Here is a 17,775-nt window from a genome sequence, read left to right on the forward strand (position 1 = left end):
AAGCCGTACAACACGTGGGCCAGGACCGCCATGCACAGGAGAACCTCATCACCCTCAAGTTCATCGACTAGGAGGCCTGACCACCAGCAGCCCAGCGTTCCTGTCCAGCCGTGCACCCCCCTATATCCACCTCCTCCCCACACTCTCATCCCTCCCTGCACTCCATCCTCCCAACCCTGCATCCCCACCCTCCCAACCCTGAACCCCCACCCTCCTCCGAGCTTCCCGCCAGCTTGACTACAAGGTGTAGGCCCTGGGTAGTATCAGCAGTTCTGGCCCATGGGACAGAGAAAGTTGACGACCAGCTGTGCCATGAGCTCTGGTATGCCGCATCGTTCGGAAAGATCTGACTCCCAGCTTCAGTATCACATTCCACTGTCTACCCGGGTGATCACCATGTCTGCTGGCCATTCCATCTCACGGGCCCATAGACCGTCTTGGGAGGTGGGTGTAGTGATGGAGCTGGGGGTGGGGTTGCAGGTATGGGGTGATGAGTGGTGATGGGTCACTGATCAGGTGGGCCATACCAGATGGTGTCCCAACACTCCTGGCCCTGTCCACTGCCGCCACGAGAGCGACCTTGAGTGGGATGTCAGACTGTACCAGAGGCCCTGCCCCGTTCCTTCCTCCAATGTCCACACTCCACACCACCGACCACTCACAGCTCCCCACCCTGCACACCCTCTGCACCCAGACCAGCCCATCCCTCACACCGTTCAGATAGAGGACCAAGGCAGTTTGGAACATCGGTGAACAGGTGTTTAATTGTAGTAGTTCCATATACAATAACTGTGACCTGGCCCCTAACGTTATCCTGTATGCTGCCCCTGTGCAAACCTAACTGGTGTCTAACTTTCTAATCTTCTGTGGTCTAACGTCCCTTCTAGATGTGTCCCTGAAGGCAGATCAGTTGTGGATGTGTATATCTGCATATCTCACCCTGCGATCCGAGTCCCCTTTGGCAGCCTTCCTCTGAGAGCCAAGATGTAGAGATGCCGGAGTTGGACTGGGGTGAGCACAGTAAGAAGTCTTACAACACCAGGTTAAAGTCCAACAGGTTTGTTTCAAACACTAACTTTCCGAGCACTGCTCCTTCCTCAGGTGAATGAAGAGGTATGTTCCAGAAACATGTGACAAATTCAAAGATGCAAGACAATGCTTAGAATGCGAGCATTTGCAGGTAATTAAGTCTTTACAGATTCAGAGATAGGGGTAACCCTAGGTTAAAGAGGTGTGAATTGTCTCAAGCCAGGACAGTTGGTAGGATTTTGCAAGCCCAGGCCAGATGGTGGGGGGTGAATGTAATGCGACATGAATCCCAGGTCCCGGTTGAGGCCGTACTCATGTGTGCGGGACTTGGCTATAAGTTTCTGCTCAGCGATTCTGCGTTGTCGCGCGTCCTGAAGGTCGCCTTGGAGGACGTTTACCCAGAGATCAGAGGCTGAATTCCCTTGACTGCTGAAGTGTTCCCCGACTGGAAGGGAACATTCCTGCCCGGTGATTGTCGCGCGATGTCCGTTCATCCGCTGGCGCAGCATCCACATGGTGTCGTGGTTGCTGTTCTGAAGGCTGGGTAGATTGCTGCAAACAATGATTTGTTTGAGGTTGCGCGGTTGTTTGAAGGCAAGTAGTGTGGGTGTGGGGATGACCTTGGCAAGATGTTCGTCTTCATTTATGACGTGTTGAAGAAGGCTGCGAAGAAGATGTCGCAGTTTCTCCGCTCCGGGAAAGTACTGGACAACGAAGGGTACTCTGTCGGTTGTGTCCCATGTTTGTCTTCTGAGGAGGTCGGTGGAGTTTTTTGCTGTGGCGCGTTGGAACTGTCAATCAATGAGTCGAGCACCATATCCCATTCGTACGAGGGCATCACCGTCTTCTCCCTCGGGGTTCCTGATGGCCCCCAGGCTACTCTTGGGATGGGGGTGCGGCCAGAGTGATTTCTGAGGGTTCCATCATCACAGGGCATTGCCAGTCCAGGAGGCCTGCTCTGTCTCAACCAGGGTATCGATGCAGTCAGCCATGGAGCACAGGGACTGGGTCATGTCCCTCTGAAACTAAGCCCCATCCCTCGGAGACTATGCCACGTCCCCCTGTGACTGGCTCAGGTCAGCCAACGCCCGCCCAATGCTCTTGATGCCCTCAGCCAAGGCTCGTGGTGACTGGGCTACACCCTGGAGCACACAGAAATGTCCTGTGCCTCAGCCATTGCCAACAGTGTGTCCTAGGCCTTGGACCTGATGATGACCCATGGCCATGACCCTTGCGCCCAAAGCTTCCACCACGGATGCCACCGTGCCATGTTGGCCTACTCCACGCATTGTCTGCACCGCCTCCTGCTTCTGCAGGCAGTTGAACTCCTCCAAGTGCACCAAATGCAGGTGCTGGAAGGTGTTGACACCCCCTCCTGTAGACCCTGGCTCTGCTTCTGCATCTCCACTGCCCTTTCCAGCAGCGCGAGACCCGGTAGGTCTGCAGCTAGTCCCTGGGATTGGGCCGCCCTCTGACTGTCTGCCCCCTCAGCGTTTTCTATCTCCACCCTATGTACCACAGATAGTGCCCCAAGAGCCTCTGCACTAAAATGATCCACTGAGGTGAGAGTCTCTGGGATGGTGGAGGAGGTTTTGCTGGGGTAGTTGAGGGAGTGTTTACTAGCATATTGTCTACCATAAACAGAACAGCACTTTCGAACCTCCATGCCAACACAGCAGAAGTAAGCGCCTTTGCAAAGGTGTATTTTATCCTGGAACAGGTTATATTCGACCACTGATGCTCCATGAGGACTGCACCACCCTGCAGTCGCACCTGAAGGGAAATAACACATGTCAGAATCCAGCACTGATTCTGGGAATTACACATGAGAAAGAAATATGAACGAACAGATGCTACACGGAAACGGATGATCGTCTACAAAAGACGTGCTTTCTGGAGCTAGGTGGCATTACTCAGCATGCTGTTAGAATATTTACCTTTTCATCAACGGCAGTGCAGAGCCTGTTACCTTTAGGGACGCTGGGCTCTGTGGCAGTGGATAAGAGTGTATCTTCATAAACGATGTCTGAGCAAACATTCGATCCCTCAACAACTCTCTGTGCAAACGACTTTCTCCAAATTTCACTCCTCAGTATACTATTTCCCTTTATCCATATATCAAATGATATATAGAACTGGCACAAATATCACTTTTTACATTTGAATACAGAAACATAATTGTGCAGTGTCGGGAGGGGGTGAGCAGTGTCGGGAGGGGGTGAGCAGTGTCGGGAGGGGGTGAGCAGTGTCGGGAGGGGGTGAGCAGTGTCGGGAGGGGGTGAGCAGTGTCGGGAGGGGGTGAGCAGTGTCGGGAGGGGGTGAGCAGTGTCGGGAGGGGGTGAGCAGTGTCGGGAGGGGGTGAGCAGTGTTGGGAGGGGGTGAGCTGTTACGAACCACACTGATGGTCTCTGTGAGAGGATCCCAACTTGGAACACCAATTCATGGGGGGGTGTAGTTATGTTTTTGCAATGGTGTGAGGAGTCAAGTGAAGCCCCAGTGAGAGTAACCAGCCCAATCGTTATGGAACAGCTATTAAAGACTATTTATTAAATTAAAGAAAAGACAAATGCACAGGAATAGGGCTACAATACTCCAGGATATTTAAGTATATAAAACATACACCCAGTTTATGGAGCTTTTACCTCTTGTTCCAAACTTTATCTATGATCCCTGAACATCCTCTTTTTCCCTGCATAACTTTGCTGTTATTGATGTGGTCAACACTGTCAATCATAGCACAATGTTTGTAAGCATTGTGGTTAGTTACACAGCAGGATACTTAAGATCCATTCAAGCATGAAAGGAAATTAAATTAAATAATCCAGACATCTGGCTGTGTGCAAGCTGCCAATTACAGTCTAGTGCAAGCAATTTCCCATTGATGTGAATGAAAGCCTTACAGATCAAAGATCTGAGGGCGTTTAAACCCAAGGGATGTGCTTTTCTAGGAATTTACAGATGTAGCGTTCCCTGCCTGAGCCAGCAGGTGTCGGGGTCTCTGGTGGGTGGCTTTCTTATATGGGCTGTCTGGTGGGGGAGTTCTCTTATAGCATGGTCCCTGCTGGGGAATGTTATGGGGGTCTCTGGTGAAAGACCTGTTATAAGGGGTCTCTGTTGGGGCTCATACGGGGTGTCTGGTGGGGAGCTCTCTTATGGGATGTCTGCTGGGGCATTCTGTTATGGAAGACATCTGGATGGGCCATCCTCATACCATGGGGGAGGAGGTGGTTGACCCAGTAAATCCCATGGTGGGGGGCTGGGGCGTTGCTGGGTTAGGTGGATGGTCCCAGTCTCCAGTGACAAGGCTACTGATGGCTGCAATGAGGAAACTACTTCTCTACTCTGAGGGTAGGGGACACAACTGCATCTGTGGTCACAGAACTTTACAGCACAGAAGGCGGTCATTCCATCTAAATGTGCTTACGTCAACAATTTAAAAGAGTTGTCCAGTTAGTTTCACACAAATCTCATCCTTAAATCTTGCAACTGATGAACATCCTGATGGTCTTGTGGTGCAGTGGGGTACTGAGCCTGAAGCTCCAGGTTCGAGTCCCACTCCAGGACTTGCAGGCCAAGGAAGGCGTGTTGATAATGCAGCCAAACAGTTTGAGTATCAACCTGCAAATCCTTCCACCACACCAATGGCTGGCTGTAAGAGCAAGAGAGAGAGAGAGAGAGAGAGACTCCTGGTCAGCCGCACTTGGTACCCTTCAAGCTATAAGCCCTGGTGACAGACTACTGACCTATTCTGGGAATTACTAGACATGGAGACGAACAAAAGTGGAAGGATGTGATTGTACTAGAGAGGATGTAGAGGAGATTCACCAGAATGTTGTGTGGGCTGGAGTGGAGAGGTTGGTTGGACTGGGGTTGTTTTACTTGGAACAGAGAAGGCTGGGGGGTGGGTCCTGATTGAAGAATACAAGATTATTATTTTTTTTAAATTTAGAGTGCCCAATTCATTTTTTCCAATTAAGGGGCAATTTAGCGTGGCCAATCCACCTACTCTGCACATCTTTGGGTTGTGGGGTCCAAACCCACGCAAACATGGGGAGAATGTGCAAACTCCACACGGACAGTGACCCAGAGCCTGGATTGAACCTGGGACCTCGGCGCCGTGAGGCAGCAGGGCTAACCCACTAACCCAGAATACAAGATTATGAGGGACATAGATAGGGTAGATAGGAAGTTACTAGAGGGTCAATGACCAGGGGTCTTAGATTTAAGGTGAGGACCAGAATATTTTGAGGGGATTTGTGGAACACGTTTTTCCCCAGAAGGTGGTGGGAATCTGGAATTCACTACCTGAAAGGGTGGTAGAGGTGGGTACCCTCACAACATTTAAGAGGCATTTAGATTGAGCACTTAAAACTCTATAGAACACAAGGCTGGAAAACGGGATTAGAATAGAGAGGTGCTGGATGGCCGGAGCCTACACAATGGGCCGAAGGGCTTCCCTCTGTGCTGTAAAGCTCTAGCATTGTGGATAGCACAATCGCTTCACAGCTCCAGGGTCCCAGGTTCGATTCCAGCTTGGGACACTGTCTGTGCGGAGTCTGCACATCCTCCCCGTGTGTGTGCGTGGGTTTCCTCCGGGTGCTCCGGTTTCCTCCCACAGTCCAAAGATGTGCAGGTTAGGTGGATTGGCCATGATAAATTGCCCTTAGTGTCCAAAATTGCCCTTAGCGTTGGGTGGGGTTACTGGGTTATGGGGATAGGGTGGAGTTGTTGACCTTGGGTAGGGTGCTCTTTCCAAGAGCTGGTGCAGACTCGATGGGCTGAATGGCCTCCTTCTGCACTGTAAATTCTATGATATGATTCTATATGGAAGTCTGACTTAGTGTATCACTCGATGTGGGAAAAGAATTTGAATGGAATTGAGCATCCACTGAGAATAACATACTCAGCAGTGTATGTCAATTTCTCCCAGGTGGCAGCACACAGCTAATGTAACTAGGGTGGCAAGGCTAGATGGAATCTGCAACATGGGAGAATTTCAAGATATTGCTGGTAAGAAAGATTTGTCATGTGAGTTGTAATTGCGGGTTCTAGACCTATTGAAGGAGGATGCACTGGAATTATGACTTTACTGTAGTCATAAGTTGTGTCAAAATCTGGAGGAGGAACAATCAGCACTTACCTGCTGAACCGCTGAAAGCTGCACCCATTCTAAATTGTTGTGGGCTTTTAAATCCTCACCTGTGGGCATGATTTAAGCCTGTTTTACAGGAGTTAAAATGCTAATCTGTCAAACAATATTTAATTTCGCTGACTGTCATGGCCATGCAGTTATAGCTGCTGAATTATGGAAAGTTGCAGCTTCTACTTTTCTACTACTTTTCAAAACAAAATGGAGAATGGACCATCTGTTTTAAACAAGATGGGGTTCCGAGGTCGGATGGTCTCCAATCATGTCGGCCAATATACATGAAATTGCAAGAGGTCGGAAGTTAGCCTGCCCATCTGGACAGGGAATTGAAATGTAAATGACCTTTTGGAATATCTCAATTGAGAATGCAAAAGGGCTTTCCTGTGTTGTTAATGGATATTATTGTCCAAATATCTATAGAAACTAATAAAAGATAACCCTACAAACTGCTGACTGTAGAATGGGATTCCACAGAATAGGTATGCAAAGAAACCATTCTATCACAAGAAGTTGCAAATGGCTGAAACGCAATCCCTGTTGTGTGTCAGTACTTAAATTATCAGTGGTGAGCGTATTGTACTAACCATTCACCACCGTATTACACTGTATCACGCTGTTGCCCATGTGGGCTCCACTTATGGACCATTGTACAATAGTACACAGAATGTATCATGTTGGTGCCCTTGTGGGCTCCGCCCCTGGCTCCGCCAGGAGGTATAAAGAGCAGCAGCCCTCTAGGCAGCTCTCAGGAGCGACCTATCTTTCTTCATGCGGGGCCCGCTGTGTGGCTCCGCCATGTCGGCGGCGCCCACATGTCGGTGTGCGCATGCGCGGCCGCGCGGTCTGTCCAGCAGGGCCCTGCCGGCAGCCAGAGCTGCGGAACGCACGCCGGAGGCCTGCTAGCCTCCTGGAGAATGGGGAATCACCCCGGACTTTCGAGGAAAAAGTCCTGAGTGATTCTCGCCCATTTTCCGGCGGCTGTGGGGACTTAGCCCCATAAAGGGAGAATCCCGCCCCTGATATTTGCCACGGGGCTTAATTGCACTTCAGTGGAGCAAAGCTAGAAACTTGTTGCTGCCAGCAGTAAACCATTGTGAATTTCTTCCCAGAAACTTCCACTCTCCATTTCTTCAGCAATCCAGATGGGATTCATGAGGCTTATAATGTTGAAAGATCCCATCTCAAAAGGCTCAAGTGTCTCGGTGATTTTTTGGGATTTTTAGAAAACCTATGTGCACACTATCTTTTTTGTAATCACCTTTTCTTATAATTACGTGTGTGAATGTGAAGGGTTACTCCTGTAAATGTTTTCGGGTGTCGGAAAATTAACATTTATTCTTTTTTTAAAGTTTATGAGAAAACCTGTCTTGTGTCAGTGGGCAGCACAGGAGCACAAGTGGATAGTTGCACTGTGGCTTCACAGCGCCAGGGTCCCAGGTTCGATTCCCCGCGGGGTCACTGTCTGTGCGGAGTTTGCACGTTCTCCCTGTGTCTGCGTGGGTTTCCTCCGGGTGCTCCGGTTTCCTCCCACAGTCCAAAGGCATGCAGGTTAGGTGGATTGGCCATGATAAATTGCCCTTAGTAACCAAAAAAGTGAGGAGGGGTTATTGGGTTACGGGGATAGGGTGGCAGTAAGGGCTTAAATGGGTCAGTGCAGACTTGATGGGTCGAATGGCCTCCTTCTGCACTACATGTTCTATCTATGTCTGTTTGTGAGATGCTGAAGGGGTTAAAACACTTTTCCTTAAAGCACATCTACCTGTGGTAAAAGGGAGAACCATCTGCCATCCCCCAGTAACTGACCTGGGCAACATTGTAACACAGTGGTTAGCACAGTTGCTTCACAGCTCCACGGTCCCAGCTTCCATTCCCGGCTTGGGTCACTGATTGTGCGGAGTCTGCACGTTCTCCCTGTGTCTGCGTGGGTTTCCTTCAGTTGCTCCGGTTTCCTCCCACAGTCCAAAGATGTGCAGGTTAGGTGGATTGGCCATGCCAAATTGCCCTTTGTGTCCAAAAAGGTTGGGTTGGATGGGCTTACTGGGCTATGGGGATAGGGTCGAGGTGTGGACTTAGGTGCGGTACTCTTTCCAAGGGTCAGTGCAGACTCGATGTGGCGAATGGCCTCCTTCTGCACTGCAAATTTTATGATGATTCTATGACCTTGCTAATTCCATCAGGGTCAACTGTATGCTTCACCAACAGCAGACATTCCTCCCTCCTGGTGTTAGTCCAGTATTAACACCCCCCCCCCCCCACCCTCCCCCTCCGCCCCATGGATGTTCAAACTCCTGGCATTTGTATGGCTGCAAAATGTCCCCTACATTCATATTAGACTTGGCTGGGCGCTGGGTAGTTCCATACAAAATATACACAATACTATCAATATTATAATTTTTAACTCTCTAAACCCGTGGCGTTATTATGCATGAAGAAAATGATTCTCTTGTGAATCTTGTCTATGTATGTCATTAAAATCTCTTTCACCTGCTTCTATCACAGTGATTTAAAGTTAATCTCCATGATAATTTTAGCAATTTAAATTTGGGAATGCACCATCAATCACCTTATCAAGAATAAAGGTTGTTTGGAATTGGGTAGTGGTGTGGGCTTAGGTGGGGCACTCTTTCCAAGGGCCGGTGCAGACGCGATGGGCCAAATGGCCTCCTTCTGCACTGTAAATTCTATGATGATTCTATGATCTTGTTAATTCCATCAGGGTCAGCTGCATGCTTCACCAACAGCAGACATTCCTCCCTTCTGTTGTTCGCCCAGTTTCCCACAGGTACCACCCCCTGAAAGTACTATGGTAGGAGGTCCTCACGCTATGGTGTTTCCTCATTGATCCTTTGCGACTCTTGCCCCAAGTTTTAGTGCATTCCTCAGCCTGCTGTCCTGGATCTTGGATTATGCCAGTCTGCAACTGCCAGATCAGGGACAGCTCTTTGCACTGGAAGACCAACAGCTTTCGGCAGACCAAAGAGAATCTTTTAAATTGCAAAAGCACATTTGAGAAGGAGGTCAGATATCAAAGGTTCTCTTTCTACCCAGGCCCCATTTTGACTGTCACCTGTGGCTTTGCTGCTTCTCATTTGGGCTGCTCACCCTGTCTCCTGTACTTCAGATGTGTGGTGGCTGGGGCACGTTTTCTTAATCCTGCTGTCTAAATTAAGACAGTCTTTTTCATGAGCTTGTTCAGGTTTGCTATACCCAGCACCAAACCTGTAACCTCCCATCTGTCCCAATGCCCCATGCTTTGTTATAATATATTTATACAATAAGTTGAATGTACGTTTTCACCAAAGTTCAAAGAGGTTCTCACCTTCTAGTTTCATGGTATGCCTCCAATTCCTTAGTCTGACTGCCCTATAGATTGTAGGTACAAGACAGTTATTATAGTTTTATTATATTTTGTTATATTATTAAGATTTGAGTGACTGATTCTTTAGGAGACGAAGTAATTTTTCAGTCTTCCAGATGTACCAAAGCAACAGATTCTTCTAATTCAGGAATTTCCCCCAGCATAGGAACTTAGGTCAGCTTGTATTAGTTGGTTACGCTGTTGCCTCTTGTAAACTGTATGTTCAAAATCCTAGCCAGAGCGTAAGTGTATGATCCAGGTTGGCACTTCAATACTGTGCTAAGCAATGCTGCATTGATAGAAGTATCAACACATGGGTCAAATGTTAAACAGATTTGCCCGTTCAGATATACATAAACCATTCCATGGCACATTTTTGAAAGAAACCCAATGCTGTAGCCAACATTTAGCCAGCAACCAATACAACCAACTGGCCAATGATCCCAATACCTCTTGTAGGACTTTGCTGTTTGCAAACTGGCTGCTATAATTGCCGACCTGACAATAAAGACCACATTTCCAAAGTGCTTAATTGGCTGTGAAATGCCATGGTCCTTTCTTTAACTGTAACCATCTAAACAGAAGGTCTGACACGTCTCAGCTTGATGGTTTTCTTCTCAGCCAGTTTTCAAGGTCAATGTATTTCACCAGCTAAATGTATAGGCAGGCAATTTGTAAAAGTCTTGCTGCTGAGACTAGCGCAATGGAAATACATTTTATTCACATAGGTGTCCGCCACTCATAACGTTGCAAATAGCCTTAGGAAATTTTAAATCTGCTACATGAAACCAGACTGGTTTTAAATGTTGAAACACTGAATGTGTGCAATGAGTGACAAGCCTTTTCCCATCCCAGATGTTTTGTAAGAGAAAAGTAAAAATCAAAACCTCACAACTTTTGAATTAGTAAAGCCACTTTGGTGCCTTGGGGAAAACATCACCTGATAGCAAATCTTCTTGAAAAATAAGTCATGATTCTCAACAACAGAACCACCACAAACACTGGGCTGGATTCTCTGTTTTTGGGACTATGTCCCCGTGCCGTCGTAAAAACTGGTGTGAAAGGGCCACATTTTCCAAGCCCTGCAGGGGGCTAGCAGTGAACCAGCGTGAAACTAGCAGCTTTTGCTGCAGATATGGGCGGCTGCACTTCCAGGTCAGAGGTGCGCACGTTGGCGGCCTCCAGCAGCCGCGCTGTGCTCCATGACAGACTCAGACCGTGGAGCTGGACCCTAAACATAGTCCCCCGATCGGCCGCGCACCCTCCCAGACCTACCACCCAAAATTAGCGTGCTGCCATATAAGGCCCTCCGATCGGCCCACACCCGACCAGAGCAGCCGCTAGTATCCCGACTGGCAGGACCATGTTAGATCCACGCCGACGGGAGTTCGGCCGGTCGGGGGCGGAGAATGGCAGGACGGGCCTCCAGCAATGGCTGCAGGTAGGCGATACACGGTGTGGTGTACTCAGAGAATACGCTTTTTGGGGCCTGGAGAATTGGGAAACAGTACCCGTCCCGATTCCATGCGGGAAATTGGATTCTCTGCCCCGGCGCCGACCGCGATTTCGGTGTCCGGGTGCAGAGAATCCAGCCCCCTATCTCAGTGAAGACTGGGGTGAAACAAGGCATCGCACCAACCCTCTTCTCCATAATCCTCACTGCAATACTGCATCTCGCCTTCAACAAATTACCCAGAGGCATGGAGGTAATCTACAGAACAGATAGAAAACTGTTCAACCTATGCAGCTTTCAATCCAAAACCAAAATCACTTCATCCTCGGTCAATGAGCTCCAGATGATGCTTGTGTGTGAGCACACTCAGTAAGCGAGCTCAAGGTCATTGTCAATTTATTCTCCCAAGCATTGGAGAAAATAATAGCACATATAGTGTCAAGCATATTGAGATAAAATGAACTTTCTGACCAGTTTAGTTCAAACAGGCCTCACACTATTACAAGATTAAGGTAATGAGGTGTTGAATTATTCCTCTAATTCTAGTAATTGACCAACACTGAAAATGTTCTTCCTCCAGCTGTGAGGAATTCTACTTATCTATGCATTTTTGGGTATCTCAGTCTTTTTATGGTAGAAGACAATTTCGGAGAGGACAAAGAGCAACGTTCCTGGTCTGTAGTTTATGATCCCCTTGGCCTGGTCCAAAAACAGATGAATACAATCAGAAGTTACCACAATAAACTTATCCTGGTCTGTGATCTTAAGTTGTGCTTGATGGGGCAGCACGGTGGCACAGTGGTTAGCATTCCTGCCTACGGCGCTGAGTTTGCACATTCTCCCCGTGTCTGCGTGTGTTTCGCCCGCACAATCCAAAGATGTGCAGGGTAGGTGGATTGGCCATGTTAAATTGCCCCTTAATGGGAAAAAATAATTGGGTACTCTAAATTTTTTTTTAAGTTGTGCTTGATGGCTTTAGTAATAGGTATGACTTCCATATTCGGGTTCCACAGCACCATTCATAGATACCTTTGTTTGGACTGAGAAGCACCCTAATAATTTACCTGGTATAATGAATAAGGTACTGCTCTTATATAATGACAGAAGCATATTGGGTAGAAGAAAACTGTGGAAGACGAGATTCAATGACAAAAGGACAAAGAAAGTGGCAATGAGGCAAGTAAAGAAACAAAAAGGTACGTCTGGAAAAGGCATGATGTTCTTTTCCACAATCTCCTCCCTTTCAGTTGCTTAAAATCAATTATGTTTCTAACTTTTACCAGTTCTGATGAAAGGTCACGGGCCTGAAACATTAACTCTGTTTCTCTCTCCGCAGATGCTGTCAAACATGCTGAGTATTTGTAGCATTTTGTTTCATACCTCCTGCATCTGCAGTCTTTTGCTTACGGTGCCCTTGCCTGAACTGCAACATTAAAGAAAAGCTTCATGTCTGCGGTATCGACGACACATCTGGAATTTCTGTCAAATTTTGTAAATTTGAGGCAAGACCTTAAAAAAATTTCCTGTTTTTGAATTGGTGAAACGGAGCCTAATGTTGATCATGGGCAGTCTGTCAAACAAGTCCTATTTGAGCGGGTAACCTCGTCATCTTAATTATCCGCTGAATTCTCACTCTGTCCTCAGCTCTTCGACTGTTCTAATGAAGCTCAATGGAAACTGGAGGTGTAGTAAATGCAATGACCGGTTGGCTAACAATCAACAAAGGGTTTATTAACAAATGACTATGTACAGAGCACAATCATCGATGTCTTCATCCTCAGCACTAGGATCACAACGGGCTGCAAAAGCCCACGCTCTGCACAGAGATCCCATGCTCGTTCGCCATTGGCTGATCAGGCTACATGAGCTACTGGATCCCTCCCCTTTCAGTCCCTTGTTACATAGTACATTGATAATTTTGACAGGAATCCTACTGCCATTGATCTAGGTAAAGCTACCAATTACTCCACCCCCTTTCCTTCCTAAATGGACTGTATCTTGCATCTGTTCTATATATTCAGGTTTCAGGCATCTTCTTAATCTGAACCACTATGAATTGTTTCAAGCTCATTGTTATTTTGAATGGCACATGCATTCCATTGCAATGCCAAGTTCCAATATTTTTATTAATCCCGTTTTTAGCATTTGCCTTACATTTATTCTCCGTGGCCTCATCCAGTCTCTGGTCTTGTGTAATAATATTTAGTGTCACAAGTGGGCATACATAACACTGCAACAAAGTTACTGTGAACAATGAACAATACAGCACAGGAACAGTCCCTTCGGCCCTTCAAGCCTGTACCGGTCATGGTACCGCCCTTGGCAAAACCCTCAGCACTTCCTTGTGTCGTATCCCTCTATACCCATATTATCTATGTATTTGTCACGATGCCTTTTGAACGTCATTAATGTATCTGCTTCCACAACCTTCCCTGGCAGCACGTTCCGGGCACTCACTACCTTGTTGAAAAAACCTGTCCCAAATCCCCTAGTCGCCACACTCCAGCGCCGGTTTAGGTACACCCAGCGAGAATTCAGAATGTCCAATTCACCTAACAAGCACCTCTTATGGGACTTGTGGGAGGAGACCGGAGCACCCGGAAGAAACCCAACCAGACAAGGGGAGAACGTGCAGTCTCCGCACAGAGGGTGACCCAAACTGGAAATATAATCTCTGACATGGTGAAACAACAGTGCTAACCATTGTGCTAACGTGCCACCCTTTCCTTATGTTTGTCCATTACATGTCTCCTGATTGTATTGGGTCCCCCCCCCCCCCCCCCAATTAAGGGTCATTTAGTGTGGCCAACTCACCTCATTTGCACATCTTTGGGTTGCTAGTTATCTTTTATGCTAGGACATTGGTCCAAGTCAGGTTTAGGTGCAGCCTGACATAATGGGGTCAAACAGGGGACATTTTCACACATAAAGTTGATGCGATAACCACTACCCTATGGAAACTGGTAGCAAAGTGACAAGTTGAATCCAAAATTAACTCAGAGGAAGGGAACAAATTACATTTTTGTGACTGGAAAGTTTTTTCCAGTGGGGTTCCATGGGGCTCAGTGCTAAGGCTCCTGTTATTTTTTTGAATAATATATCAATGGTTTGGACTTGAATGTAGGGGAAGGATGATTAAGAAGTTTGTAGGTGATCCAAAATTGAATTGTGTGGGTGAGACATTGGCAAATGGAATTCAGTGTGGAAAGGATGAGGTTACATATTTGGGGAAGATCAACAAGGCAATGGCATCAACAATAAATGCTGGGATACTGGGAAAAGTCAAGTACAGAAAGTAGCTCAACAGGTTGTGAAGAAAGGCAAGTACTCCATGCCTTATTAGCCAAGGCATAGAATACAAGAGCTGGCAAGTTACACTGGAACTGTATAAAATGCAACTTAGGTCACAGCTGTAGTACCGAGTGCAATTCTGTTCAGTGCACTTCAGCAAAGTCATGACTGCACGAGAGGCTACAGAAATTTGAGAACAGCGCCTGGATTTTTAGCCGTGTGAAAAGATTGTGTATGCTCCGGTTGTTTTCTGGAGGCATCCATAAGCTGACGGCATAGATTTAGCATTAGTAACATAGGATTTGAGAACTTTTGTTTCCATCCATAAAGGGGAATCGAGAATTCAGCACCTGACGGGCTGCGACAGGAATTCTCATTACATTTTTTTAAAAAGCATTTGGATATGCATCTGAAGGCTACAGTGAGTGGGATTAGGTTGGCTGCTTCTCAGCTGGTGTGAACAATGGACCTCATGGCTTCTTTCTGCGCCGTACATTTCTATGGTTATGTCCAATACTACTCGCCTTCCTGACCCAATTATGGCACTGGACTTCACAAGGTAGAATCTCTTCTTCCCATATATTCAACTTTTATGCTGATCATGTGATTACCAGTGAGGTTGTTTTTCACGTTAACTACCAATAGCCAATAACCCTTGTTGCAAGCTTTGGCTGTACTGTAGATTCCTATACAGGAAGGGACCCAACTGGACCCTTCCTCCTTCCAGATGCTCTCAACTGTTTCAAGATGACCTTTACACTCACACACAAAGTAACCAACTCACCTTCCAGGCCCTTGATTCGGATATTCAAAGAATATCATATAGAATGCAGTAACTTCCTTTCTACTCCCTTTGGATAGCCTTCCGTGTGACCAACATTCGATTTGCCCTTTCCGGTCTCTCATTCTTACAAGTATGCAGCACCTTGTACCTATTGGAACATCCTTCACTAGCTTCCCCATACCTGACTAATAAAGTACCTGAGTTTTCCTCAATGAAGCTGAACGCAGAAGTAAATTACCCAACAATTCTTTCTCCCTTAGTAGCTGTAGCCTGGAATCCAGTTTAACAATTGAACTGACTGTCAAGGCTCACAAATTCCAATACTACAATTCCAGATTGCAATTAGTTAATTTGTTAGGTATCTGTTGTTTATATATTAAGTAATTAATCACTTGAGGTGTAGCTTTAAATATCAATTTGACTTGACACCAAATAAATGAGCAATTCGTGATTAAGCGACTCATCTTATTAGCATCTTTAAATGCAGTTAGGAATTAATTTACCTCGTTTTACTTCTGATTTAGATCTGCACCAATATTACTAATTATCAAATCAAACTCAATGCTAACCACCAAAAATGCTTAACAAATATATAATTGGCAGCAATTGTGGTACATTATCGTGTCACTTTTTCTATGGGTTCAGTACATTGTTGCACCTTGGTTTAAAAACACTTCCTTCGGGACTTCCGGTGGCGGCTATGAAGGAGCAAGTCGCACATTTGGTGGCTCCTGCTCGGGTCGGACTTTTGGACCTTCCCCCCCGATTTTTTACGGGACTTGATTTGAAAAATTGTTGACAGAGGCAATTGTGAACTGAATTCCCACATCGGGGCATGGAGAGGAGGACGAGAAGTGCTCGTAAAGGCAGAAACAGAAAGACAGAGAAGGCTTGGGCTGAAGCTGCAGTGGGAGAAAGCTTGGCGGAGGACCGGACCTCTGGCTTGGCGACCCAGTGGTGAACGGAGCAGTTGATGCAAGTTATCCAGGAGAGCTTCACCAGGCAAAAGCAGGACTGCTTGGACCCGATTAAAGAGCCAATTTCACGGCTGGAACTTAGATTGGATGCCCAAGATCGAGCGATGCAGAAAGTAGAGAAGGCGCTGGCTGACCAGGAGGAACATCAAACAGCGATGGAGTGAAGGTGGGGATGTTAAGAGACCAGCAGAAAAGGCTCCTGGAGAAGGTGGAGGACCTAGAGAACAGGTCCCGCCGGCAGACTGAGGATCGTTGGGCTCCCGGACGGTTCCGAAGGAGCGGATGCGGGGGCATACTTAGCGGCCATGTTCGAGAAGCTGCAGGGGGATGGTACATTCCCCCGACCCTTGGAGGTGGACAGGGCTCACAGAGCACCTGCGAGGAAGCCACGAATGGGAGACCCCCCTCCCCCCGAGGGCAATGGTGGTGAGATTCCACAGATATCTGGATAAGGAGTGGATTTTACAGTGGGCCAAGCAGACACGGAGCTGCAAGTGGGTCAATAGTATCCTGCGGATCTATCAAGACCTGAGTGCAGAGGTGGCCAGGGGAAGAGCGGGATTCAATCAGATTAGGTTGACCCTTTTCAAGAAAAAGGTGAAGTTCGGGCTTTTGTACCCGGCCCGCCTCTGGGTCACATGCGAGGAACAACATTTCTATTTCGAGTCGCCAGAGGGAGCGCTAGACTTCACGAAATAGAAAGGACTGGTGTCGGACTGAGTACTTTGAACTTGGAATTTGGCTGTAGCGTTTATGTTTTGCAAAGAAAAAGTTTCTTGATGTGTAATGCCTGCTGTATGGATCTGGGACCAGCTGCAGAGCTGAGTGAGGTAAAAGTTTGTATTTGCACTGTTGGGGGATGGAGGTGTGTTTGTTCAGATGCTTGACCTTTTCCTTTGTTTGAGTTCAACTAGGGTTTTTTTTTCCATCTCTGTCAGACAATTGTGTTGGGGTTGTTTTTTATTTGAATATGTATGTATGAGGGGGGAGGGTGGGGAAGGGACAATAGGTAGGAGATTGCCTGGTGCCTGGGGCGAGGGCCACCAAGCTAGCTGGGCAGACTAGTTTACAGAAGCGTAGTGGGAGATGAACAGATGTTAGGCTCATCAAAGATGTTGATTTATTTAGTGCTGTTACTAAATAACAGGGGGGGGAAATGTTCTGCTGACGAGGGATGGACTGTTGCTGAGGGACAGAGAGGAGATCGGGGGCGGAGGCTGCCTGGGGGTGGGCTGGCGGAGGCGCGGGCTGGTGACTGGCCCAAGAGAGGGGATGGCTGATCGGCGAAGGGGGGGGGGGGGGGGGGCGATGAGCTCCCCAACTAGACTGATCACCTGGAATGTAAGAGGGCTCAATGGGCCGGTCAGGAGGGCACGCGTGTTTGTGCATCTTCAGGGGACTGAAGGCGGACGTGGTAATGCTGCAGGCGACGCACCTTAGAGTAGCTGATCAGATTAGGTTAAGGAACGATTGGGTCAGACAGGTTTTCCACTCGGGACTGGACTCAAAGACCAGAGGGGTCGCGATCCTGATCAACAAGCGAGTGGTGTTTGAGGCGGGTAGAATAGTTTCAGATGGGGGAGGCCAGTACATTATGGTCAGTGGGAAATTGAAGGGGGTGCAGGTGGCATTAGGAAATGAACACATGCCAAACTGAGACGATGTGGTGTTTATAAAGAGGATGCTGGGGAAGATACTGGATTTGCATAAACTGGTCATGGGAGTTATTGACCC

Source organism: Scyliorhinus canicula, chromosome 17, assembly GCF_902713615.1.
Source record: "Scyliorhinus canicula chromosome 17, sScyCan1.1, whole genome shotgun sequence".
Lineage (NCBI taxonomy): Eukaryota > Metazoa > Chordata > Chondrichthyes > Carcharhiniformes > Scyliorhinidae > Scyliorhinus > Scyliorhinus canicula.